Below are 26106 nucleotides of genomic sequence, written 5' to 3' on the forward strand. Positions count from 1 at the left end.
GCACTTTGCTTCAGATAGCTGAGAACCCCAGGAGATTAGACTCCTAAATTTGCTACAAGACTTGTCCAAAAGAGGATTATCTGTGAAGTTGACCACACACAGCTTTCCAACACATTGACATTACTATATGGGTATGGGATCTGTTATACAGACACTGCTTATGCAACAGGATGTCAAGATAATCTAGTGGAAAAATGTAAATACATGCTGCTTTTTCAGTAATAATATCACACATAGATGGTGAGCTAGAATTTCCTCCTACAGTGATTGTGAAGAGTAATGCTAAACACTTCAATAAGGCATGAAATGCCAAAGACATTTTGGGACAGACAGGGATATATTTTAAATGTATTGTAGTAGTAGATTTTAGTCATGGTGCACAAATAAACTGGAAAAGACCTTATATGGAAAACTCCCAGTGCTTCAATTAATAGATAACAAACCTGTGCATTCAAAGCCAGAATTGCAATTTTTGGGGTCTCAGTTGTCCTAGGCTACAATTACTGGAAGTGAAATGGAGCTTGAGCATTAGTCAAAATCGAAATCCATTGATCACTTTGGCAAAAACTATTTTGATGCTGCTTATTGCTATCATAGTCTGCACGGTATACAGAGAAACCATACAAGTCATAGTAATCTAACCATTTATATTTGGACAAGCAGTAAAGGGAGATACAATTTAGGTTGTTTCTATCTGGTAATAACATTTCAAATGGTTTTCCTAAAATTGTAATCTGGATTTTTTGTACTTTTAACTTTGTTCAACATAATAAAAATGAAAAGATAAAATGTATTTTATGTTAAGAGAAATTGAAATGTTCATCCAATCTGTGTACGCAATAGTATTACACCATAATGAAGCAGGTGGAAACAAATTATTCCAATAAGAAGATGCAGCCCTATTGGCAAACACTAATAATGCAGTCCTAAAAGAATACTCAAATTGCCATTTCTATAGTTGGTTCCATGGTGTAATGGTTAGCACTTTGGACTTTGAATCCAGCGATCTGAGTTCAAATCTCAGTGGACCCTTGCTTTTGTTTTATCTTAAAGATGTCATATGAAATGTGAACACAGTTCAATATATGTAACTCTAGCTAGCAGAGACAAAATAAAACAAATACAAGAGGCACAAAACAGTATTGTCTGAATAATCAGCTAAATTATTCATGCGGTAAGATATGAAATAAAACAAAACAGAGAGTCTCCATGCAATACCATGCATGTGTATTGAGATGGTTGGTACGGTGCAAAGTAGTTAGCACTGCTGCCTCACATGGATCCAATTGAAACCCAGACCATAATCCACTTTTGTGGAGTTTGTAATTCTTTATTGTGCAAGGATAGCTTCTCCCCAAGTGCCCCTGCCCAAATCCAGTCCAAAAAACATACCAATATGCTAATTGGCAAGTGATAAAATTGAGCCCAGTATGCATGTGTATTAGAGAATTTAGACTTGACACCTCACTGGGACAGGGACTAATGAGAATAGATAAATTGTTATTCATAAAACACTGTATAATATTCAGGCATTATATCAATAAAGGATAAACACCATGTTAACAGTATATAAAACAGATTTAAGCACAGCAGAAGAATTTACTGCTGCAGTATATTTCATATAAAAGGTGGCTAAAACAAGATACTAAACTGAAAACCTTATGAAAACATTTCTGCATGAGCTTGGGTGTGGGGATTTGTGGTGAATTGGCTAGCATTCTGGCTTTCAAGCTCTTCAGTCTGATTTGATATGTTGTTGAAACCAAATGGCTTCTATTCCTTAGCAGTCTGGTTATTAGTTTGGGATATTTTTAATCACGGGACAGTCTTTTAGAGTGGATGTCCACTTCTTGATTACTGTGCAGTTTCTTACTTTGTTTCCGATGATGGTTTTTCTCCTATTACCTGAATCCTGGAAATAATTGCTGTGAGTTGGAAGTACAGGGCTAACAAGTCCATACATTCGACTTTAAGAACCTCAATCAAAGCATTCTTTTGAGCAATAAGGGAGACTAATGGGCAGCCTTACTCTCCCCAAGGAACCTATTAGCCTGATCACATCCTATTGGCACTCTGCTTCAGATAGCTGAGAACCCCAGGAGATTAGGCTCCTTAGTTTGCTACAAGACTTGTCCAAAAGAGGATTGTCTGTGAAGTTGACCACACACAGCTTTCCAACACATTGACATTACTATATGGGTATGGGATCTGTTATACAGACACTGCTTATGCAACAGGATGTCAAGATAATCTAGTGGAAAAATGTAAATACATGCTGCTTTTTCAGTAATAATATCACACATAGATGGTGAGCTAGAGTTTCCTCCTACAGTGATTGTGAAGAGTAATGCTAAACACTTCAATAAGGCATGAAATGCCAAAGACATTTTGGGACAGACAGGGATATATTTTAAATGTATTATTTTAGTAGATTTTAGTCATGTGCACAAATAAAGTGGAAAAGACCTTATATGGAAAACTCCCAGTGCTTCAATTAATAGATAACAAATCTGTGCATTCAAAGCCAGAATTGCAATTTTAGGGGTCTCGGTTGTCCTAGGCTACATTCACTGGAAGTGAAATGGAGCTTGAGCATTAGTCAAAATCGAAATCCATTGATCACTTTGGCAAAAACTATTTTGATGCTGCTTATTGCTATCATAGTCTGCACGGTATACAGAGAAACCATACAAGTCATAGTAATCTAACCATTTGTATTTGGACAAGCAGCAAAGGGAAATACAATTTAGGTTGTTTCTATCTGGTAATAACATTTCAAATGGTTTTCCTAAAATTGTAATCTGGATTTTTTGTACTTTTAACTTTGTTCAACATAATAAAAATGAAAAGGTAAGATGTATTTTATGTTAAGAGAAATTGAAATGTTCATCCAATCTGTGTACGCAATAGTATTACACCATAATGAAGCAGGTGGAAACAAATTATTCCAATAAGAAGATGAAGCCCTATTGGCAAACACTGGTAATGCAGTCCTAAAAGAATACTCAAATTGCCATTTCTAAAGTTGGTTCCATGGTGTAATGGTTAGCACTTTGGACTTTAAATCCAGCGATCTGAGTTCAATTCTCAGTGGAACCTTGCTTTGTTTTATCTTAAAGATGTCATATGAAATGTGAACACAGTTCAATATATGTAACTCTAGCTAGCAGAGACAAAATAAAACAAATACAAGAGGCACAAAACAATATTGTCTGAATAATCAGCTAAATTATTCATGCGGTAAGATATGAAATAAAACAAAACAGAGAGTCTCCATGCAATACCATGCATGTGTATTGAGATGGTTGGTACGGTGCAAAGTAGTTAGCACTGCTGCCTCACATGGATCCAATTGAAACCCAGACCATAATCCACTTTTGTGGAGTTTGTAATTCTTTATTGTGCAAGGATAGCTTCTCCCCAAGTGCCCCTGCCCAAATCCAGTCCAAAAAACATACCAATATGCTAATTGGCAAGTGATAAAATTGAGCCCAGTATGCATGTGTATTAGAGAATTTAGACTTGACACCTCACTGGGACAGGGACTAATGAGAATAGATAAATTGTTATTCATAAAACACTGTATAATATTCAGGCATTATATCAATAAAGGATAAACACCATGTTAACAGTATATAAAACAGATTTAATGCACAGCAGAAGAATTTACTGCTGCAGTATATTTCATATAAAAGGTGGCTAAAACAAGATACTAAACTGAAAACCTTATGAAAACATTTCTGCATGAGCTTGGGTGTGGGGATTTGTGGTGAATTGGCTAGCATTCTGGCTTTCAAGCTCTTCAGTCTGATTTGATATGTTGTTGAAACCAAATGGCTTCTATTTCTTAGCAGTCTGGTTATTAGTTTGGGATATTTTTAATCACGGGACAGTCTTTTAGAGTGGATGTCCACTTCTTGATTACTGTGCAGTTTCTTACTTTGTTTCCGATGATGGTTTTTCTCCTATTACCTGAATCCTGCATCCAATTGCTGTGAGTTGGAAGTACAGGGCTAACAAGTCCATGCATTCGACTTTAAGAACCTCAATCAAAGCATTCTTTTGAGCAATAAGGGAGACTTATGGGCAGCCTTACTCTCCCCAAAGAACCTATCAGCCTGATCACATCCTATTGGCACTTTGCTTCAGATAGCTGAGAACCCCAGGAGATTAGACTCCTAAGTTTGTTACAAGACTTGTCCAAAAGAGGATTATCTGTGAAGTTGACCACACACAGCTTTCCAACACATTGACATTACTATATGGGTATGGGATCTGTTATACAGACACTGCTTATGCAACAGGATGTCAAGATAATCTAGTGAAAAAATGTAAATATGTGCTGCTTTTTCAGTAATAATATCACACATAGATGGTGAGCTAGAGTTTCCTCCTACAGTGATTGTGAAGAGTAATGCTAAACACTTCAATAAGGCATGAAATGCCAAAGACATTTTGGGACAGACAGGGATATATTTTAAATGTATTGTAGTAGTAGATTTTAGTCATGTGCACAAATAAAGTGGAAAAGACCTAATATGGAAAACTCCCAGTGCTTCAATTAATAGATAACGAACCTGTGCATTCAAAGCCAGAATTGCAATTTTAGGGGTCTCGGTTGTCCTAGGCTACATTCACTGGAAGTGAAATGGAGCTTGAGCATTAGTCAAAATCGAAATCCATTGATCACTTTGGCAAAAACTATTTTGATGCTGCTTATTGCTATCATAGTCTGCACGGTATACAGAGAAACCATAGAAGTCATAGTAATCTAACCATTTGTATTTGGACAAGCAGCAAAGGGAGATACAATTTAGGTTGTTTCTATCTGGTAATAACATTTCAAATGGTTTTCCTAAAATTGTAATCTGGATTTTTTGTACTTTTAACTTTGTTCAACATAATAAAAATGAAAAGGTAAGATGTATTTTATGTTAAGAGAAATTGAAATGTTCATCCAATCTGTGTACGCAATAGTATTACACCATAATGAAGCAGGTGGAAACAAATTATTCCAATAAGAAGATGAGGCCCTATTGGCAAACACTGGTAATGCAGTCCTAAAAGAATACTCAAATTGCCATTTCTATAGTTGGTTCCATGGTGTAATGGTCAGCACTTTGGACTTTGAATCCAGCGATCTGAGTTCAATTCTCAGTGGAACCTTGCTTTGTTTTATCTTAAAGATGTCATATGAAATATGAACACAGTTCAATATATGTAACTCTAGCTAGCAGAGACAAAATAAAACAAATACAAGAGGCACAAAACAGTATTGTCTGAATAATCAGCTAAATTATTCATGCGGTAAGATATGAAATATAACAAAACAGAGAGTCTCCATGCAATACCATGCATGTGTATTAAGATGGTTGGTACGGTGCAAAGTAGTTAGCACTGCTGCCTCACATGGATCCAATTGAAACCCAGACCATAATCCACTTTTGTGGAGTTTGTAATTCTTTATTGTGCAAGGATAGCTTCTCCCCAAGTGCCTCTGCCCAAATCCAGTCCAAAAAACATACCAATATGCTAATTGGCAAGTGATAAAATTGAGCCCAGTATGCATGTGTATTAGAGAATTTAGACTTGACACCTCACTGGGACAGGGACTAATGAGAATAGATGAATTGTTATTCATAAAACACTGTATAATATTCAGGCATTATATCAATAAAGGATAAACACCATGTTAACAGTATATAAAACAGATTTAATGCACAGCAGAAGAATTTACTGCTGCAGTATATTTCATATAAAAGGTGGCTAAAACAAGATACTAAACTGAAAACCTTATGAAAACATTTCTGCATGAGCTTGGGTGTGGGGATTTGTGGTGAATTGGCTAGCATTCTGGCTTTCAAGCTCTTCAGTCTGATTTGATATGTTGTTGAAACCAAATGGCTTCTATTCCTTAGCAGTCTGGTTATTAGTTTGGGATATTTTTAATCACGGGACAGTCTTTTAGAGTGGATGTCCACTTCTTGATTACTGTGCAGTTTCTTACTTTGTTTCCGATGATGGTTTTTCTCCTATTACCTGAATCCTGGAAATAATTGCTGTGAGTTGGAAGTACAGGGCTAACAAGTCCATACATTCGACTTTAAGAACCTCAATCAAAGCATTCTTTTGAGCAATAAGGGAGACTAATGGGCAGCCTTACTCTCCCCAAGGAACCTATTAGCCTGATCACATCCTATTGGCACTCTGCTTCAGATAGCTGAGAACCCCAGGAGATTAGGCTCCTTAGTTTGCTACAAGACTTGTCCAAAAGAGGATTGTCTGTGAAGTTTACCACACACAGCTTTCCAACACATTGACATTACTATATGGGTATGGGATCTGTTATACAGACACTGCTTATGGAACAGGATGTCAAGATAATCTAGTGGAAAAATGTAAATACATGCTGCTTTTTCAGTAATAATATCACACATAGATGGTGAGCTAGAGTTTCCTCCTACAGTGATTGTGAAGAGTAATGCTAAACACTTCAATAAGGCATGAAATGCCAAAGACATTTTGGGACAGACAGGGATATATTTTAAATGTATTGTTTTAGTAGATTTTAGTCATGGTGCACAAATAAAGTGGAAAAGACCTTATATGGAAAACTCCCAGTGCTTCAATTAATAGATAACGAACCTGTGCATTCAAAGCCAGAATTGCAATTTTAGGGGTCTCAGTTGTCCTAGGCTACATTCACTGGAAGTGAAATGGAGCTTGAGCATTAGTCAAAATCGAAATCCATTGATCACTTTGGCAAAAACTATTTTGATGCTGCTTATTGCTATCATAGTCTGCACGGTATACAGAGAAACCATACAAGTCATAGTAATCTAACCATTTGTATTTGGACAAGAAGTAAAGGGAGATACAATTTAGGTTGTTTCTATCTGGTAATAACATTTCAAATGGTTTTCCTAAAATTGTAATCTGGATTTTTTGTACTTTTAACTTTGTTCAACATAATAAAAATGAAAAGGTAAGATCTATTTTATGTTAAGAGAAATTGAAATGTTCATCCAATCTGTGTACGCAATAGTATTACACCATAATGAAGCAGGTGGAAACAAATAATTCCAATAAGAAGATGCAGCCCTATTGGCAAACACTGGTAATGCAGTCCTAAAAGAATACTCAAATTGCTATTTCTATAGTTGGTTCCATGGTGTAATGGTTAGCACTTTGGACTTTGAATCCAGCGATCTGAGTTCAAATCTCAGTGGAACCTTGCTTTTGTTTTATCTTAAAGATGTCATATGAAATGTGAACACAGTTCAATATATGTAACTCTAGCTAGCAGAGACAAAATAAAACAAATACAAGAGGCACAAAACAGTATTGTCTGAATAATCAGCTAAATTATTCATGCGGTAATATATGAAATAAAACAAAACAGAGAGTCTCCATGCAATACCATGCATGTGTATTGAGATGGTTGGTACGGTGCAAAGTAGTTAGCACTGCTGCCTCACATGGATCCAATTGAAACCCAGACCATAATCCACTTTTGTGGAGTTTGTAATTCTTTATTGTGCAAGGATAGCTTCTCCCCAAGTGCCCCTGCCCAAATCCAGTCCAAAAAACATACCAATATGCTAATTGGCAAGTGATAAAATTGAGCCCAGTATGCATGTGTATTAGAGAATTTAGACTTCACACCTCACTGGGACAGGGACTAATGAGAATAGATAAATTGTTATTCATAAAACACTGTATAATATTCAGGCATTATATCAATAAAGGATAAACACCATGTTAACAGTATATAAAACAGATTTAATGCACAGCAGAAGAATTTACTGCTGCAGTATATTTCATATAAAAGGTGGCTAAAACAAGATACTAAACTGAAAACCTTATGAAAACATTTCTGCATGAGCTTGGGTGTGGGGATTTGTGGTGAATTGGCTAGCATTCTGGCTTTCAAGCTCTTCAGTCTGATTTGATATGTTGTTGAAACCAAATGGCTTCTATTCCTTAGCAGTCTGGTTATTAGTTTGGATATTTTTAATCACGGGACAGTCTTTTAGAGTGGATGTCCACTTCTTGATTACTGTGCAGTTTCTTACTTTGTTTCCGATGATGGTTTTTCTCCTATTACCTGAATCCTGCATCCAATTGCTGTGAGTTGGAAGTACAGGGCTAACAAGTCCATGTATTCGACTTTAAGAACCTCAATCAAAGCATTCTTTTGAGCAATAAGGGAGACTTATGGGCAGCCTTACTCTCCCCAAAGAACCTATCAGCCTGATCACATCCTATTGGCACTTTGCTTCAGATAGCTGAGAACCCCAGGAGATTAGACTCCTAAGTTTGTTACAAGACTTGTCCAAAAGAGGATTATCTGTGAAGTTGACCACACACAGCTTTCCAACACATTGACATTACTATATGGGTATGGGATCTGTTATACAGACACTGCTTATGCAACAGGATGTCAAGATAATCTAGTGGAAAAATGTAAATACATGCTGCTTTTTCAGTAAAAATATCATACATAGATGGTGAGCTAGAGTTTCCTCCTACAGTGATTGTGAAGAGTAATGCTAAACACTTCAATAAGGCATGAAATGCCAAAGACATTTTGGGACAGACAGGGATATATTTTAAATGTATTGTAGTAGTAGATTTTAGTCATGTGCACAAATAAAGTGGAAAAGACCTTATATGGAAAACTCCCAGTGCTTCAATTAATAGATAACGAACCTGTGCATTCAAAGCCAGAATTGCAATTTTAGGGGTCTCGGTTGTCCTAGGCTACATTCACTGGAAGTGAAATGGAGCTTGAGCATTAGTCAAAATCGAAATCCATTGATCACTTTGGCAAAAACTATTTTGATGCTGCTTATTGCTATCATAGTCTGCACGGTATACAGAGAAACCATACAAGTCATAGTAATCTAACCATTTATATTTGGACAAGCAGCAAAGGGAGATACAATTTAGGTTGTTTCTATCTGGTAATAACATTTCAAATGGTTTTCCTAAAATTGTAATCTGGATTTTTTGTACTTTTAACTTTGTTCAACATAATAAAAATGAAAAGGTAAGATGTATTTTATGTTAAGAGAAATTGAAATGTTCATCCAATCTGTGTACGCAATAGTATTACACCATAATGAAGCAGGTGGAAACAAATAATTCCAATAAGAAGATGAGGCCCTATTGGCAAACACTGGTAATGCAGTCCTAAAAGAATACTCAAATTGCCATTTCTATAGTTGGTTCCATGGTGTAATGGTCAGCACTTTGGACTTTGAATCCAGCGATCTGAGTTCAATTCTCAGTGGAACCTTGCTTTGTTTTATCTTAAAGATGTCATATGAAATGTGAACACAGTTCAATATATGTAACTCTAGCTAGCAGAGACAAAATAAAACAAATACAAGAGGCACAAAACAGTATTGTCTGAATAATCAGCTAAATTATTCATGCGGTAAGATATGAAATAAAACAAAACAGAGAGTCTCCATGCAATACCATGCATGTGTATTGAGATGGTTGGTACGGTGCAAAGTAGTTAGCACTGCTGCCTCACATGGATCCAATTGAAACCCAGACCATAATCCACTTTTGTGGAGTTTATAATTCTTTATTGTGCAAGGATAGCTTCTCCCCAAGTGCCCCTGCCCAAATCCAGTCCAAAAAACATACCAATATGCTAATTGGCAAGTGATAAAATTGAGCCCAGTATGCATGTGTATTAGAGAATTTAGACTTGACACCTCACTGGGACAGGGACTAATGAGAATAGATAAATTGTTATTCATAAAACACTGTATAATATTCAGGCATTATATCAATAAAGGATAAACACCATGTTAACAGTATATAAAACAGATTTAATGCACAGCAGAAGAATTTACTGCTGCAGTATATTTCATATAAAAGGTGGCTAAAACAAGATACTAAACTGAAAACCTTATGAAAACATTTCTGCATGAGCTTGGGTGTGGGGATTTGTGGTGAATTGGCTAGCATTCTGGCTTTCAAGCTCTTCAGTCTGATTTGATATGTTGTTGAAACCAAATGGCTTCTATTCCTTAGCAGTCTGGTTATTAGTTTGGGATATTTTTAATCACGGGACAGTCTTTTAGAGTGGATGTCCACTTCTTGATTACTGTGCAGTTTCTTACTTTGTTTCCGATGATGGTTTTTCTCCTATTACCTGAATCCTGGAAATAATTGCTGTGAGTTGGAAGTACAGGGCTAACAAGTCCATACATTCGACTTTAAGAACCTCAATCAAAGCATTCTTTTGAGCAATAAGGGAGACTAATGGGCAGCCTTACTCTCCCCAAGGAACCTATTAGCCTGATCACATCCTATTGGCACTCTGCTTCAGATAGCTGAGAACCCCAGGAGATTAGGCTCCTTAGTTTGCTACAAGACTTGTCCAAAAGAGGATTGTCTGTGAAGTTTACCACACACAGCTTTCCAACACATTGACATTACTATATGGGTATGGGATCTGTTATACAGACACTGCTTATGGAACAGGATGTCAAGATAATCTAGTGGAAAAATGTAAATACATGCTGCTTTTTCAGTAATAATATCACACATAGATGGTGAGCTAGAGTTTCCTCCTACAGTGATTGTGAAGAGTAATGCTAAACACTTCAATAAGGAATGGAATGCCAAAGATATTTTGGGACAGACAGGGATATATTTTAAATGTATTGTTTTAGTAGATTTTAGTCATGGTGCACAAATAAACTGGAAAAGACCTTATATGGAAAACTCCCAGTGCTTCAATTAATAGATAACGAACCTGTGCATTCAAAGCCAGAATTGCAATTTTAGGGGTCTCAGTTGTCCTAGGCTACATTCACTGGAAGTGAAATGGAGCTTGAGCATTAGTCAAAATCGAAATCCATTGATCACTTTGGCAAAAACTATTTTGATGCTGCTTATTGCTATCATAGTCTGCACGGTATACAGAGAAACCATACAAGTCATAGTAATCTAACCATTTCTATTTGGACAAGAAGTAAAGGGAGATACAATTTAGGTTGTTTCTATCTGGTAATAACATTTCAAATGGTTTTCCTAAAATTGTAATCTGGATTTTTTGTACTTTTAACTTTGTTCAACATAATAAAAATGAAAAGGTAAGATGTATTTTATGTTAAGAGAAATTGAAATGTTCATCCAATCTGTGTACGCAATAGTATTACACCATAATGAAGCAGGTGGAAACAAATAATTCCAATAAGAAGATGCAGCCCTATTGGCAAACACTGGTAATGCAGTCCTAAAAGAATACTCAAATTGCCATTTCTATAGTTGGTTCCATGGTGTAATGGTCAGCACTTTGGACTTTGAATCCAGCGATCTGAGTTCAAATCTCAGTGGAACCTTGCTTTTGTTTTATCTTAAAGATGTCATATGAAATGTGAACACAGTTCAATATATGTAACTCTAGCTAGCAGAGACAAAATAAAACAAATACAAGAGGCACAAAACAGTATTGTCTGAATAATCAGCTAAATTATTCATGCGGTAAGATATGAAATAAAACAAAACAGAGAGTCTCCATGCAATACCATGCATGTGTATTGAGATGGTTGGTACGGTGCAAAGTAGTTAGCACTGCTGCTTCACATGGATCCAATTGAAACCCAGACCACAATCCACTTTTGTGGAGTTTGTAATTCTTTATTGTGCAAGGATAGCTTCTCCCCAAGTGCCCCTGCCCAAATCCAGTCCAAAAAACATACCAATATGCTAATTGGCAAGTGATAAAATTGAGCCCAGTGTGCATGTGTATTAGAGAATTTAGACTTGACACCACACTGGGACAGGGACTAATGAGAATAGATAAATTGTTATTCATAAAACACTGTATAATATTCAGGCATTATATCAATAAAGGATAAACACCATGTTAACAGTATATAAAACAGATTTAATGCACAGCAGAAGAATTTACTGCTGCAGTATATTTCATATAAAAGGTGGCTAAAACAAGATACTAAACTGAAAACCTTATGAAAACATTTCTGCATGAGCTTGGGTGTGAGGATTTCTGGTGAATTGGCTAGCATTCTGGCTTTAAAGCTCTTCAGTCTGATTTGATATGTTGTTGAAACCAAATGGCTTCTATTCCTTAGCAGTCTGGTTATTAGTTTGGGATATTTTTAATCACGGGACAGTCTTTTAGAGTGGATGTCCACTTCTTGATTACTGTGCAGTTTCTTACTTTGTTTCCGATGATGGTTTTTCTCCTATTACCTGAATCCTGCATCCAATTGCTGTGAGTTGGAAGTACAGGGCTAACAAGTCCATGCATTCGACTTTAAGAACCTCAATCAAAGCATTCTTTTGAGCAATAAGGTAGACTTATGGGCAGCCTTACTTTCCCCAAGGAACCTATCAGCCTGATCACATCCTATTGGCACTTTGCTTCAGATAGCTGAGAACCCCAGGAGATTAGACTCCTAAGTTTGCTACAAGACTTGTCCAAAAGAGGATTGTCTGTGAAGTTGACCACACACAGCTTTCCAACACATTGACATTACTATATGGGTATGGGATCTGTTATACAGACACTGCTTATGCAACAGGATGTCAAGATAATCTAGTGGAAAAATGTAAATACATGCTGCTTTTTCAGTAATAATATCACACATAGATGGTGAGCTAGAGTTTCCTCCTACAGTGATTGTGAAGAGTAATGCTAAACACTTCAATAAGGCATGAAATGCCAAAGACATTTTGGGGCAGACAGGGATATATTTTAAATGTATTGTAGTAGTAGATTTTAGTCATGGTGCACAAATAAACTGGAAAAGACCTTATATGGAAAACTCCCAGTGCTTCAATTAATAGATAACAAACCTGTGCATTCAAAGCCAGAATTGCAATTTTTGGGGTCTCAGTTGTCCTAGGCTACAATTACTGGAAGTGAAATGGAGCTTGAGCATTAGTCAAAATCGAAATCCATTGATCACTTTGGCAAAAACTATTTTGATGCTGCTTATTGCTATCATAGTCTGCACGGTATACAGAGAAACCATACAAGTCATAGTAATCTAACCATTTGTATTTGGACAAGCAGCAAAGGGAAATACAATTTAGGTTGTTTCTATCTGGTAATAACATTTCAAATGGTTTTCCTAAAATTGTAATCTGGATTTTTTGTACTTTTAACTTTGTTCAACATAATAAAAATGAAAAGGTAAGATGTATTTTATGTTAAGAGAAATTGAAATGTTCATCCAATCTGTGTACGCAATAGTATTACACCATAATGAAGCAGGTGGAAACAAATTATTCCAATAAGAAGATGAGGCCCTATTGGCAAACACTGGTAATGCAGTCCTAAAAGAATACTCAAATTGCCATTTCTATAGTTGGTTCCATGGTGTAATGGTTAGCACTTTGGACTTTGAATCCAGCGATCTGAGTTCAAATCTCAGTGGAACCTTGCTTTTGTTTTATCTTAAAGATGTCATATGAAATGTGAACACAGTTCAATATATGTAACTCTAGCTAGCAGAGACAAAATAAAACAAATACAAGAGGCACAAAACAATATTGTCTGAATAATCAGCTAAATTATTCATGCGGTAAGATATGAAATAAAACAAAACAGAGAGTCTCCATGCAATACCATGCATGTGTATTGAGATGGTTGGTACGGTGCAAAGTAGTTAGCACTGCTGCCTCACATGGATCCAATTGAAACCCAGACCATAATCCACTTTTGTGGAGTTTGTAATTCTTTATTGTGCAAGGATAGCTTCTCCCCAAGTGCCCCTGCCCAAATCCAGTCCAAAAAACATACCAATATGCTAATTGGCAAGTGATAAAATTGAGCCCAGTATGCATGTGTATTAGAGAATTTAGACTTGACACCTCACTGGGACAGGGACTAATGAGAATAGATAAATTGTTATTCATAAAACACTGTATAATATTCAGGCATTATATCAATAAAGGATAAACACCATGTTAACAGTATATAAAACAGATTTAATGCACAGCAGAAGAATTTACTGCTGCAGTATATTTCATATAAAAGGTGGCTAAAACAAGATACTAAACTGAAAACCTTATGAAAACATTTCTGCATGAGCTTGGGTGTGGGGATTTGTGGTGAATTGGCTAGCATTCTGGCTTTCAAGCTCTTCAGTCTGATTTGATATGTTGTTGAAACCAAATGGCTTCTATTTCTTAGCAGTCTGGTTATTAGTTTGGGATATTTTTAATCACGGGACAGTCTTTTAGAGTGGATGTCCACTTCTTGATTACTGTGCAGTTTCTTACTTTGTTTCCGATGATGGTTTTTCTCCTATTACCTGAATCCTGCATCCAATTGCTGTGAGTTGGAAGTACAGGGCTAACAAGTCCATGCATTCGACTTTAAGAACCTCAATCAAAGCATTCTTTTGAGCAATAAGGGAGACTTATGGGCAGCCTTACTCTCCCCAAAGAACCTATCAGCCTGATCACATCCTATTGGCACTTTGCTTCAGATAGCTGAGAACCCCAGGAGATTAGACTCCTAAGTTTGTTACAAGACTTGTCCAAAAGAGGATTATCTGTGAAGTTGACCACACACAGCTTTCCAACACATTGACATTACTATATGGGTATGGGATCTGTTACACAGACACTGCTTATGCAACAGGATGTCAAGATAATCTAGTGAAAAAATGTAAATATGTGCTGCTTTTTCAGTAATAATATCACACATAGATGGTGAGCTAGAGTTTCCTCCTACAGTGATTGTGAAGAGTAATGCTAAACACTTCAATAAGGCATGAAATGCCAAAGACATTTTGGGACAGACAGGGATATATTTTAAATGTATTGTAGTAGTAGATTTTAGTCATGTGCACAAATAAAGTGGAAAAGACCTTATATGGAAAACTCCCAGTGCTTCAATTAATAGATAACGAACCTGTGCATTCAAAGCCAGAATTGCAATTTTAGGGGTCTCGGTTGTCCTAGGCTACATTCACTGGAAGTGAAATGGAGCTTGAGCATTAGTCAAAATCGAAATCCATTGATCACTTTGGCAAAAACTATTTTGATGCTGCTTATTGCTATCATAGTCTGCACGGTATACAGAGAAACCATACAAGTCATAGTAATCTAACCATTTATATTTGGACAAGCAGCAAAGGGAGATACAATTTAGGTTGTTTCTATCTGGTAATAACATTTCAAATGGTTTTCCTAAAATTGTAATCTGGATTTTTTGTACTTTTAACTTTGTTCAACATAATAAAAATGAAAAGGTAAGATGTATTTTATGTTAAGAGAAATTGAAATGTTCATCCAATCTGTGTACGCAATAGTATTACACCATAATGAAGCAGGTGGAAACAAATAATTCCAATAAGAAGATGAGGCCCTATTGGCAAACACTGGTAATGCAGTCCTAAAAGAATACTCAAATTGCCATTTCTATAGTTGGTTCCATGGTGTAATGGTCAGCACTTTGGACTTTGAATCCAGCGATCTGAGTTCAATTCTCAGTGGAACCTTGCTTTGTTTTATCTTAAAGATGTCATATGAAATGTGAACACAGTTCAATATATGTAACTCTAGCTAGCAGAGACAAAATAAAACAAATACAAGAGGCACAAAACAGTATTGTCTGAATAATCAGCTAAATTATTCATGCGGTAAGATATGAAATAAAACAAAACAGAGAGTCTCCATGCAATACCATGCATGTGTATTGAGATGGTTGGTACGGTGCAAAGTAGTTAGCACTGCTGCCTCACATGGATCCAATTGAAACCCAGACCATAATCCACTTTTGTGGAGTTTATAATTCTTTATTGTGCAAGGATAGCTTCTCCCCAAGTGCCCCTGCCCAAATCCAGTCCAAAAAACATACCAATATGCTAATTGGCAAGTGATAAAATTGAGCCCAGTATGCATGTGTATTAGAGAATTTAGACTTGACACCTCACTGGGACAGGGACTAATGAGAATAGATAAATTGTTATTCATAAAACACTGTATAATATTCAGGCATTATATCAATAAAGGATAAACACCATGTTAACAGTATATAAAACAGATTTAATGCACAGCAGAAGAATTTACTGCTGCAGTATATTTCATATAAAAGGTGGCTAAAACAAGATACTAAACTGAAAACCTTATGAAAACATTTCTGCATGAGCTTGGGTGTGGGGATTTGTGGTGAATTGGCTAGCATTCTGGCTTTCAAGCTCTTCAGTCTGATTTGATATGTTGTTGAAACCAAATGGCTTCTATTCCTTAGCAGTCTGGTTATTAGTTTGGGATATTTTTAATCACGGGACAGTCTTTTAGAGTGGATGTCCACTTCTTGATTACTGTGCAGTTTCTTACTTTGTTTCCGATGATGGTTTTTCTCCTATTACCTGAATCCTGGAAATAATTGCTGTGAGTTGGAAGTACAGGGCTAACAAGTCCATACATTCGACTTTAAGAACCTCAATCAAAGCATTCTTTTGAGCAATAAGGGAGACTAATGGGCAGCCTTACTCTCCCCAAGGAACCTATTAGCCTGATCACATCCTATTGGCACTCTGCTTCAGATAGCTGAGAACCCCAGGAGATTAGGCTCCTTAGTTTGCTACAAGACTTGTCCAAAAGAGGATTGTCTGTGAAGTTTACCACACACAGCTTTCCAACACATTGACATTACTATATGGGTATGGGATCTGTTATACAGACACTGCTTATGGAACAGGATGTCAAGATAATCTAGTGGAAAAATGTAAATACATGCTGCTTTTTCAGTAATAATATCACACATAGATGGTGAGCTAGAGTTTCCTCCTACAGTGATTGTGAAGAGTAATGCTAAACACTTCAATAAGGAATGGAATGCCAAAGATATTTTGGGACAGACAGGGATATATTTTAAATGTATTGTTTTAGTAGATTTTAGTCATGGTGCACAAATAAACTGGAAAAGACCTTATATGGAAAACTCCCAGTGCTTCAATTAATAGATAACGAACCTGTGCATTCAAAGCCAGAATTGCAATTTTAGGGGTCTCAGTTGTCCTAGGCTACATTCACTGGAAGTGAAATGGAGCTTGAGCATTAGTCAAAATCGAAATCCATTGATCACTTTGGCAAAAACTATTTTGATGCTGCTTATTGCTATCATAGTCTGCACGGTATACAGAGAAACCATACAAGTCATAGTAATCTAACCATTTCTATTTGGACAAGAAGTAAAGGGAGATACAATTTAGGTTGTTTCTATCTGGTAATAACATTTCAAATGGTTTTCCTAAAATTGTAATCTGGATTTTTTGTACTTTTAACTTTGTTCAACATAATAAAAATGAAAAGGTAAGATGTATTTTATGTTAAGAGAAATTGAAATGTTCATCCAATCTGTGTACGCAATAGTATTACACCATAATGAAGCAGGTGGAAACAAATAATTCCAATAAGAAGATGCAGCCCTATTGGCAAACACTGGTAATGCAGTCCTAAAAGAATACTCAAATTGCCATTTCTATAGTTGGTTCCATGGTGTAATGGTCAGCACTTTGGACTTTGAATCCAGCGATCTGAGTTCAAATCTCAGTGGAACCTTGCTTTTGTTTTATCTTAAAGATGTCATATGAAATGTGAACACAGTTCAATATATGTAACTCTAGCTAGCAGAGACAAAATAAAACAAATACAAGAGGCACAAAACAGTATTGTCTGAATAATCAGCTAAATTATTCATGCGGTAAGATATGAAATAAAACAAAACAGAGAGTCTCCATGCAATACCATGCATGTGTATTGAGATGGTTGGTACGGTGCAAAGTAGTTAGCACTGCTGCTTCACATGGATCCAATTGAAACCCAGACCACAATCCACTTTTGTGGAGTTTGTAATTCTTTATTGTGCAAGGATAGCTTCTCCCCAAGTGCCCCTGCCCAAATCCAGTCCAAAAAACATACCAATATGCTAATTGGCAAGTGATAAAATTGAGCCCAGTGTGCATGTGTATTAGAGAATTTAGACTTGACACCACACTGGGACAGGGACTAATGAGAATAGATAAATTGTTATTCATAAAACACTGTATAATATTCAGGCATTATATCAATAAAGGATAAACACCATGTTAACAGTATATAAAACAGATTTAATGCACAGCAGAAGAATTTACTGCTGCAGTATATTTCATATAAAAGGTGGCTAAAACAAGATACTAAACTGAAAACCTTATGAAAACATTTCTGCATGAGCTTGGGTGTGAGGATTTCTGGTGAATTGGCTAGCATTCTGGCTTTAAAGCTCTTCAGTCTGATTTGATATGTTGTTGAAACCAAATGGCTTCTATTCCTTAGCAGTCTGGTTATTAGTTTGGGATATTTTTAATCACGGGACAGTCTTTTAGAGTGGATGTCCACTTCTTGATTACTGTGCAGTTTCTTACTTTGTTTCCGATGATGGTTTTTCTCCTATTACCTGAATCCTGCATCCAATTGCTGTGAGTTGGAAGTACAGGGCTAACAAGTCCATGCATTCGACTTTAAGAACCTCAATCAAAGCATTCTTTTGAGCAATAAGGTAGACTTATGGGCAGCCTTACTTTCCCCAAGGAACCTATCAGCCTGATCACATCCTATTGGCACTTTGCTTCAGATAGCTGAGAACCCCAGGAGATTAGACTCCTAAGTTTGCTACAAGACTTGTCCAAAAGAGGATTGTCTGTGAAGTTGACCACACACAGCTTTCCAACACATTGACATTACTATATGGGTATGGGATCTGTTATACAGACACTGCTTATGCAACAGGATGTCAAGATAATCTAGTGGAAAAATGTAAATACATGCTGCTTTTTCAGTAATAATATCACACATAGATGGTGAGCTAGAGTTTCCTCCTACAGTGATTGTGAAGAGTAATGCTAAACACTTCAATAAGGCATGAAATGCCAAAGACATTTTGGGGCAGACAGGGATATATTTTAAATGTATTGTAGTAGTAGATTTTAGTCATGGTGCACAAATAAACTGGAAAAGACCTTATATGGAAAACTCCCAGTGCTTCAATTAATAGATAACAAACCTGTGCATTCAAAGCCAGAATTGCAATTTTTGGGGTCTCAGTTGTCCTAGGCTACAATTACTGGAAGTGAAATGGAGCTTGAGCATTAGTCAAAATCGAAATCCATTGATCACTTTGGCAAAAACTATTTTGATGCTGCTTATTGCTATCATAGTCTGCACGGTATACAGAGAAACCATACAAGTCATAGTAATCTAACCATTTGTATTTGGACAAGCAGCAAAGGGAAATACAATTTAGGTTGTTTCTATCTGGTAATAACATTTCAAATGGTTTTCCTAAAATTGTAATCTGGATTTTTTGTACTTTTAACTTTGTTCAACATAATAAAAATGAAAAGGTAAGATGTATTTTATGTTAAGAGAAATTGAAATGTTCATCCAATCTGTGTACGCAATAGTATTACACCATAATGAAGCAGGTGGAAACAAATTATTCCAATAAGAAGATGAGGCCCTATTGGCAAACACTGGTAATGCAGTCCTAAAAGAATACTCAAATTGCCATTTCTATAGTTGGTTCCATGGTGTAATGGTTAGCACTTTGGACTTTGAATCCAGCGATCTGAGTTCAAATCTCAGTGGAACCTTGCTTTTGTTTTATCTTAAAGATGTCATATGAAATGTGAACACAGTTCAATATATGTAACTCTAGCTAGCAGAGACAAAATAAAACAAATACAAGAGGCACAAAACAATATTGTCTGAATAATCAGCTAAATTATTCATGCGGTAAGATATGAAATAAAACAAAACAGAGAGTCTCCATGCAATACCATGCATGTGTATTGAGATGGTTGGTACGGTGCAAAGTAGTTAGCACTGCTGCCTCACATGGATCCAATTGAAACCCAGACCATAATCCACTTTTGTGGAGTTTGTAATTCTTTATTGTGCAAGGATAGCTTCTCCCCAAGTGCCCCTGCCCAAATCCAGTCCAAAAAACATACCAATATGCTAATTGGCAAGTGATAAAATTGAGCCCAGTATGCATGTGTATTAGAGAATTTAGACTTGACACCTCACTGGGACAGGGACTAATGAGAATAGATAAATTGTTATTCATAAAACACTGTATAATATTCAGGCATTATATCAATAAAGGATAAACACCATGTTAACAGTATATAAAACAGATTTAATGCACAGCAGAAGAATTTACTGCTGCAGTATATTTCATATAAAAGGTGGCTAAAACAAGATACTAAACTGAAAACCTTATGAAAACATTTCTGCATGAGCTTGGGTGTGGGGATTTGTGGTGAATTGGCTAGCATTCTGGCTTTCAAGCTCTTCAGTCTGATTTGATATGTTGTTGAAACCAAATGGCTTCTATTTCTTAGCAGTCTGGTTATTAGTTTGGGATATTTTTAATCACGGGACAGTCTTTTAGAGTGGATGTCCACTTCTTGATTACTGTGCAGTTTCTTACTTTGTTTCCGATGATGGTTTTTCTCCTATTACCTGAATCCTGCATCCAATTGCTGTGAGTTGGAAGTACAGGGCTAACAAGTCCATGCATTCGACTTTAAGAACCTCAATCAAAGCATTCTTTTGAGCAATAAGGGAGACTTATGGGCAGCCTTACTCTCCCCAAAGAACCTATCAGCCTGATCACATCCTATTGGCACTTTGCTTCAGATAGCTGAGAACCCCAGGAGATTAGACTCCTAAGTTTGTTACAAGACTTGTCCAAAAGAGGATTATCTGTGAAGTTGACCACACACAGCTTTCCAACACATTGACATTACTATATGGGTATGGGATCTGTTACACAGACACTGCTTATGCAACAGGATGTCAAGATAATCTAGTGAAAAAATGTAAATATGTGCTGCTTTTTCAGTAATAATATCACACATAGATGGTGAGCTAGAGTTTCCTCCTACAGTGATTGTGAAGAGTAATGCTAAACACTTCAATAAGGCATGAAATGCCAAAGACATTTTGGGACAGACAGGGATATATTTTAAATGTATTGTAGTAGTAGATTTTAGTCATGTGCACAAATAAAGTGGAAAAGACCTAATATGGAAAACTCCCAGTGCTTCAATTAATAGATAACGAACCTGTGCATTCAAAGCCAGAATTGCAATTTTAGGGGTCTCGGTTGTCCTAGGCTACATTCACTGGAAGTGAAATGGAGCTTGAGCATTAGTCAAAATCGAAATCCATTGATCACTTTGGCAAAAACTATTTTGATGCTGCTTATTGCTATCATAGTCTGCACGGTATACAGAGAAACCATACAAGTCATAGTAATCTAACCATTTGTATTTGGACAAGCAGCAAAGGGAGATACAATTTAGGTTGTTTCTATCTGGTAATAACATTTCAAATGGTTTTCCTAAAATTGTAATCTGGATTTTTTGTACTTTTAACTTTGTTCAACATAATAAAAATGAAAAGGTAAGATGTATTTTATGTTAAGAGAAATTGAAATGTTCATCCAATCTGTGTACGCAATAGTATTACACCATAATGAAGCAGGTGGAAACAAATTATTCCAATAAGAAGATGAGGCCCTATTGGCAAACACTGGTAATGCAGTCCTAAAAGAATACTCAAATTGCCATTTCTATAGTTGGTTCCATGGTGTAATGGTCAGCACTTTGGACTTTGAATCCAGCGATCTGAGTTCAATTCTCAGTGGAACCTTGCTTTGTTTTATCTTAAAGATGTCATATGAAATATGAACACAGTTCAATATATGTAACTCTAGCTAGCAGAGACAAAATAAAACAAATACAAGAGGCACAAAACAGTATTGTCTGAATAATCAGCTAAATTATTCATGCGGTAAGATATGAAATATAACAAAACAGAGAGTCTCCATGCAATACCATGCATGTGTATTAAGATGGTTGGTACGGTGCAAAGTAGTTAGCACTGCTGCCTCACATGGATCCAATTGAAACCCAGACCATAATCCACTTTTGTGGAGTTTGTAATTCTTTATTGTGCAAGGATAGCTTCTCCCCAAGTGCCCCTGCCCAAATCCAGTCCAAAAAACATACCAATATGCTAATTGGCAAGTGATAAAATTGAGCCCAGTATGCATGTGTATTAGAGAATTTAGACTTGACACCTCACTGGGACAGGGACTAATGAGAATAGATAAATTGTTATTCATAAAACACTGTATAATATTCAGGCATTATATCAATAAAGGATAAACACCATGTTAACAGTATATAAAACAGATTTAATGCACAGCAGAAGAATTTACTGCTGCAGTATATTTCATATAAAAGGTGGCTAAAACAAGATACTAAACTGAAAACCTTATGAAAACATTTCTGCATGAGCTTGGGTGTGGAGATTTGTGGTGAATTGGCTAGCATTCTGGCTTTCAAGCTCTTCAGTCTGATTTGATATGTTGTTGAAACCAAATGGCTTCTATTCCTTAGCAGTCTGGTTATTAGTTTGGGATATTTTTAATCACGGGACAGCCTTTTAGAGTGGATGTCCACTTCTTGATAACTGTGCAGTTTCTTACTTTGTTTCCGATGATGGTTTTTCTCCTATTACCTGAATCCTGCATCCAATTGCTGTGAGTTGGAAGTACAGGGCTAACAAGTCCTTGCATTCGACTTTAAGAACCTCAATCAAAGCATTCTTTTGAGCAATAAGGGAGACTTATGGGCAGCCTTACTCTCCCCAAGGAACCTATCAGCCTGATCACATCCTATTGGCACTTTGCTTCAGATAGCTGAGAACCCCAGGAGATTAGACTCCTAAGTTTGCTACAAGACTTGTCCAAAAGAGGATTATCTGTGAAGTTGACCACACACAGCTTTCCAACACATTGACATTACTATATGGGTATGGGATCTGTTATACAGACACTGCTTATGCAACAGGATGTCAAGATAATCTAGTGGAAAAATGTAAATACATGCTGCTTTTTCAGTAATAATATCACACATAGATGGTGAGCTAGAGTTTCCTCCTACAGTGATTGTGAAGAGTAATGCTAAACACTTCAATAAGGCATGAAATGCCAAAGACATTTTGGGACAGACAGGGATATATTTTAAATGTATTGTAGTAGTAGATTTTAGTCATGTGCACAAATAAAGTGGAAAAGACCTTATATGGAAAACTCCCAGTGCTTCAATTAATAGATAACGAACCTGTGCATTCAAAGCCAGAATTGCAATTTTAGGGGTCTCGGTTGTCCTAGGCTACATTCACTGGAAGTGAAATGGAGCTTGAGCATTAGTCAAAATCGAAATCCATTGATCACTTTGGCAAAAACTATTTTGATGCTGCTTATTGCTATCATAGTCTGCACGGTATACAGAGAAACCATACAAGTCATAGTAATCTAACCATTTGTATGTGGACAAGCAGCAAAGGGAGATACAATTTAGGTTGTTTCTATCTGGTAATAACATTTCAAATGGTTTTCCTAAAATTGTAATCTGGATTTTTTGTACTTTTAACTTTGTTCAACATAATAAAAATGAAAAGGTAAGATGTATTTTATGTTAAGAGAAATTGAAATGTTCATCCAATCTGTGTACGCAATAGTATTACACCATAATGAAGCAGGTGGAAACAAATTATTCCAATAAGAAGATGAGGCCCTATTGGCAAACACTGGTAATGCAGTCCTAAAAGAATACTCAAATTGCCATTTCTATAGTTGGTTCCATGGTGTAATGGTCAGCACTTTGGACTTTGAATCCAGCGATCTGAGTTCAATTCTCAGTGGAACCTTGCTTTGTTTTATCTTAAAGATGTCATATGAAATGTGAACACAGTTCAATATATGTAACTCTAGCTAGCAGAGACAAAATAAAACAAATACAAGAGGCACAAAACAGTATTGTCTGAATAATCAGCTAAATTATTCATGCGGTAAGATATGAAATAAAACAAAACAGAGAGTCTCCATGCAATACCATGCATGTGTATTGAGATGGTTGGTACGGTGCAAAGTAGTTAGCACTGCTGCCTCACATGGATCCAATTGAAACCCAGACCATAATCCACTTTTGTGGAGTTTGTAATTCTTTATTGTGCAAGGATAGCTTCTCCCCAAGTGCCCCTGCCCAAATCCAGTCCAAAAAACATACCAATATGCTAATTGGCAAGTGATAAAATTGAGCCCAGTATGCATGTGTATTAGAGAATTTAGACTTGACACCTCACTGGGACAGGGACTAATGAGAATAGATAAATTGTTATTCATAAAACACTGTATAATATTCAGGCATTATATCAATAAAGGATAAACACCATGTTAACAGTATATAAAACAGATTTAATGCACAGCAGAAGAATTTACTGCTGCAGTATATTTCATATAAAAGGTGGCTAAAACAAGATACTAAACTGAAAACCTTATGAAAACATTTCTGCATGAGCTTGGGTGTGGGGATTTGTGGTGAATTGGCTAGCATTCTGGCTTTCAAGCTCTTCAGTCTGATTTGATATGTTGTTGAAACCAAATGGCTTCTATTCCTTAGCAGTCTGGTTATTAGTTTGGGATATTTTTAATCACGGGACAGTCTTTTAGAGTGGATGTCCACTTCTTGATTACTGTGCAGTTTCTTACTTTGTTTCCGATGATGGTTTTTCTCCTATTACCTGAATCCTGGAAAATATAAATGAAATAGGTGGAGTTTCTGTGTTAAATAAATACGCCCACTATACTCTTTCTCACTCCTCTAAAGGTGACCATGTTAGGAGGGAGGTGCTTCTCTAACACAGCAGTGTGACTGACAGCTTGTCAGACTTGTTCTGCAGAAATCTTGCATCTTATCCAGAGGGACAAACGACAGGATCACCATTTGGTGTTTGGAGCCATGTAGGGGTTGGCTGGCAACTTTTAGTCCAGGGAAGGGGAAGGGGGGGGGGGTGAGACTTTCCTCAGCAGCCTATTAGGAACATTTTAAAAGGAAAATTGGGTATCCCACTGATTACAGTCTTCAGGTTATTAGTCAATACTGCAGGACCCGAACAATGTGGTGTAATGAGACAGAATAAGCTGCCAAGAGCTTGGTGCTGTCCGGATTGCAGGTCAGTGGTTGCTTTGGTGATGTGGGCGTTTCCATGGTCAGTATATCACCCGAGGATTTAATTAACATCAGAGGTTGATAAAGCATTACATACAACATTATGTAGTACTGTTCAAGCACTAATAGTGTCCGACACACGGCTCAATATTTGTCCGAGACAACTCCCGTGTCTGATTTACCTTCCATGTGGGCAATGAACATTACTAAAACAGAACACACGATTGTTAGATCAACTTATATTGAAGTAAAATTTCCCCAATCACTCTCACGAATTTATTCAGAAGAAAATTTTTTTTATAAAATCCTCATATCCACAGGGAATCTTTGTAATCTAAGGAAAATGATCTTTATTGGCAATCCAATGGGATCTTGATCATGTAATTCATGGCAATTCTTCATAATTTTAAATCCAAAGGAAATCTTCTTGTAAACCAAGGGGAATCTACTTGTTGCAAGCCAACGGAAATAAACCCCTCCCCCCTACAATAAATGACATGAACTGTTCCACTAGTCCAGCCAATTACAAAAGGTTTACAATGCTAGCTACAATGTAATTTGCTGGCTCTGGGACTTCCTGTTTTGACCATACATCGAGAAATAAATTGAATCTCTACTGATGAGTTAAAAGACAATTAACCATGCCGTGCTTCTCCAGTCATATCAATGACCCATTCACTTTTTCACTTTGATGGCCTATTCTTTTCAATGGGTTTGATACATATAACACACAAGTACATTGCAATGAATAGGCTATTGACATGACTGGGGGTAAACAAGAAACAAAAAACAACAACATGGTTGTAATCCTTGTTAACCCCTAGTAGGTACATACACAATGCACTCCCAAAGAGATGAATAGATTTGTTTGCAAGTGTGGCGACAGGCACTGAAAATGAGCAAGCATTGTTGAAAATATTGCTGCAAGGCAAATGGATGCGGACACAGGCACAGACACAAAGTCATGAAAACTTGTAAACCTCAGTGGGTAAGCGGTATGTGCATTATGCTGTACAGTACTTTTATA

The 26106-nt window shown here is 36.6% G+C and overlaps 11 non-coding genes across 11 annotated transcripts; all 11 read left to right on the top strand.

Moving 5' to 3' along the window:
- The first annotated feature begins 960 nt into the window (after positions 1-960).
- TRNAQ-UUG (transfer RNA glutamine (anticodon UUG)) lies at positions 961-1032 on the top strand. Its single transcript has one exon. It is a non-coding gene; the product is annotated as a tRNA-Gln (tRNA).
- Positions 1033-5094: 4062 nt separating this feature from the next.
- On the top strand, positions 5095-5166 carry TRNAQ-UUG (transfer RNA glutamine (anticodon UUG)). Its single transcript has one exon. It is a non-coding gene; the product is annotated as a tRNA-Gln (tRNA).
- A 1996-nt stretch (positions 5167-7162) lies between these two features.
- On the top strand, positions 7163-7234 carry TRNAQ-UUG (transfer RNA glutamine (anticodon UUG)). Its single transcript has one exon. It is a non-coding gene; the product is annotated as a tRNA-Gln (tRNA).
- Positions 7235-9229: 1995 nt separating this feature from the next.
- Positions 9230-9301, top strand: TRNAQ-UUG (transfer RNA glutamine (anticodon UUG)). The gene has a single exon. It is a non-coding gene; the product is annotated as a tRNA-Gln (tRNA).
- Positions 9302-11297: 1996 nt separating this feature from the next.
- TRNAQ-UUG (transfer RNA glutamine (anticodon UUG)) lies at positions 11298-11369 on the top strand. Its single transcript has one exon. It is a non-coding gene; the product is annotated as a tRNA-Gln (tRNA).
- A 1997-nt stretch (positions 11370-13366) lies between these two features.
- On the top strand, positions 13367-13438 carry TRNAQ-UUG (transfer RNA glutamine (anticodon UUG)). The gene has a single exon. It is a non-coding gene; the product is annotated as a tRNA-Gln (tRNA).
- A 1996-nt stretch (positions 13439-15434) lies between these two features.
- On the top strand, positions 15435-15506 carry TRNAQ-UUG (transfer RNA glutamine (anticodon UUG)). The gene has a single exon. It is a non-coding gene; the product is annotated as a tRNA-Gln (tRNA).
- Positions 15507-17502: 1996 nt separating this feature from the next.
- Positions 17503-17574, top strand: TRNAQ-UUG (transfer RNA glutamine (anticodon UUG)). Its single transcript has one exon. It is a non-coding gene; the product is annotated as a tRNA-Gln (tRNA).
- A 1997-nt stretch (positions 17575-19571) lies between these two features.
- On the top strand, positions 19572-19643 carry TRNAQ-UUG (transfer RNA glutamine (anticodon UUG)). The gene has a single exon. It is a non-coding gene; the product is annotated as a tRNA-Gln (tRNA).
- Positions 19644-21639: 1996 nt separating this feature from the next.
- TRNAQ-UUG (transfer RNA glutamine (anticodon UUG)) lies at positions 21640-21711 on the top strand. The gene has a single exon. It is a non-coding gene; the product is annotated as a tRNA-Gln (tRNA).
- Positions 21712-23706: 1995 nt separating this feature from the next.
- On the top strand, positions 23707-23778 carry TRNAQ-UUG (transfer RNA glutamine (anticodon UUG)). Its single transcript has one exon. It is a non-coding gene; the product is annotated as a tRNA-Gln (tRNA).
- The last annotated feature ends 2328 nt before the right edge of the window (positions 23779-26106 follow it).

The sequence above is a fragment of the Mixophyes fleayi genome, unplaced genomic scaffold (assembly GCF_038048845.1).
Source record: "Mixophyes fleayi isolate aMixFle1 unplaced genomic scaffold, aMixFle1.hap1 Scaffold_34, whole genome shotgun sequence".
Taxonomy (NCBI): domain Eukaryota; kingdom Metazoa; phylum Chordata; class Amphibia; order Anura; family Limnodynastidae; genus Mixophyes; species Mixophyes fleayi.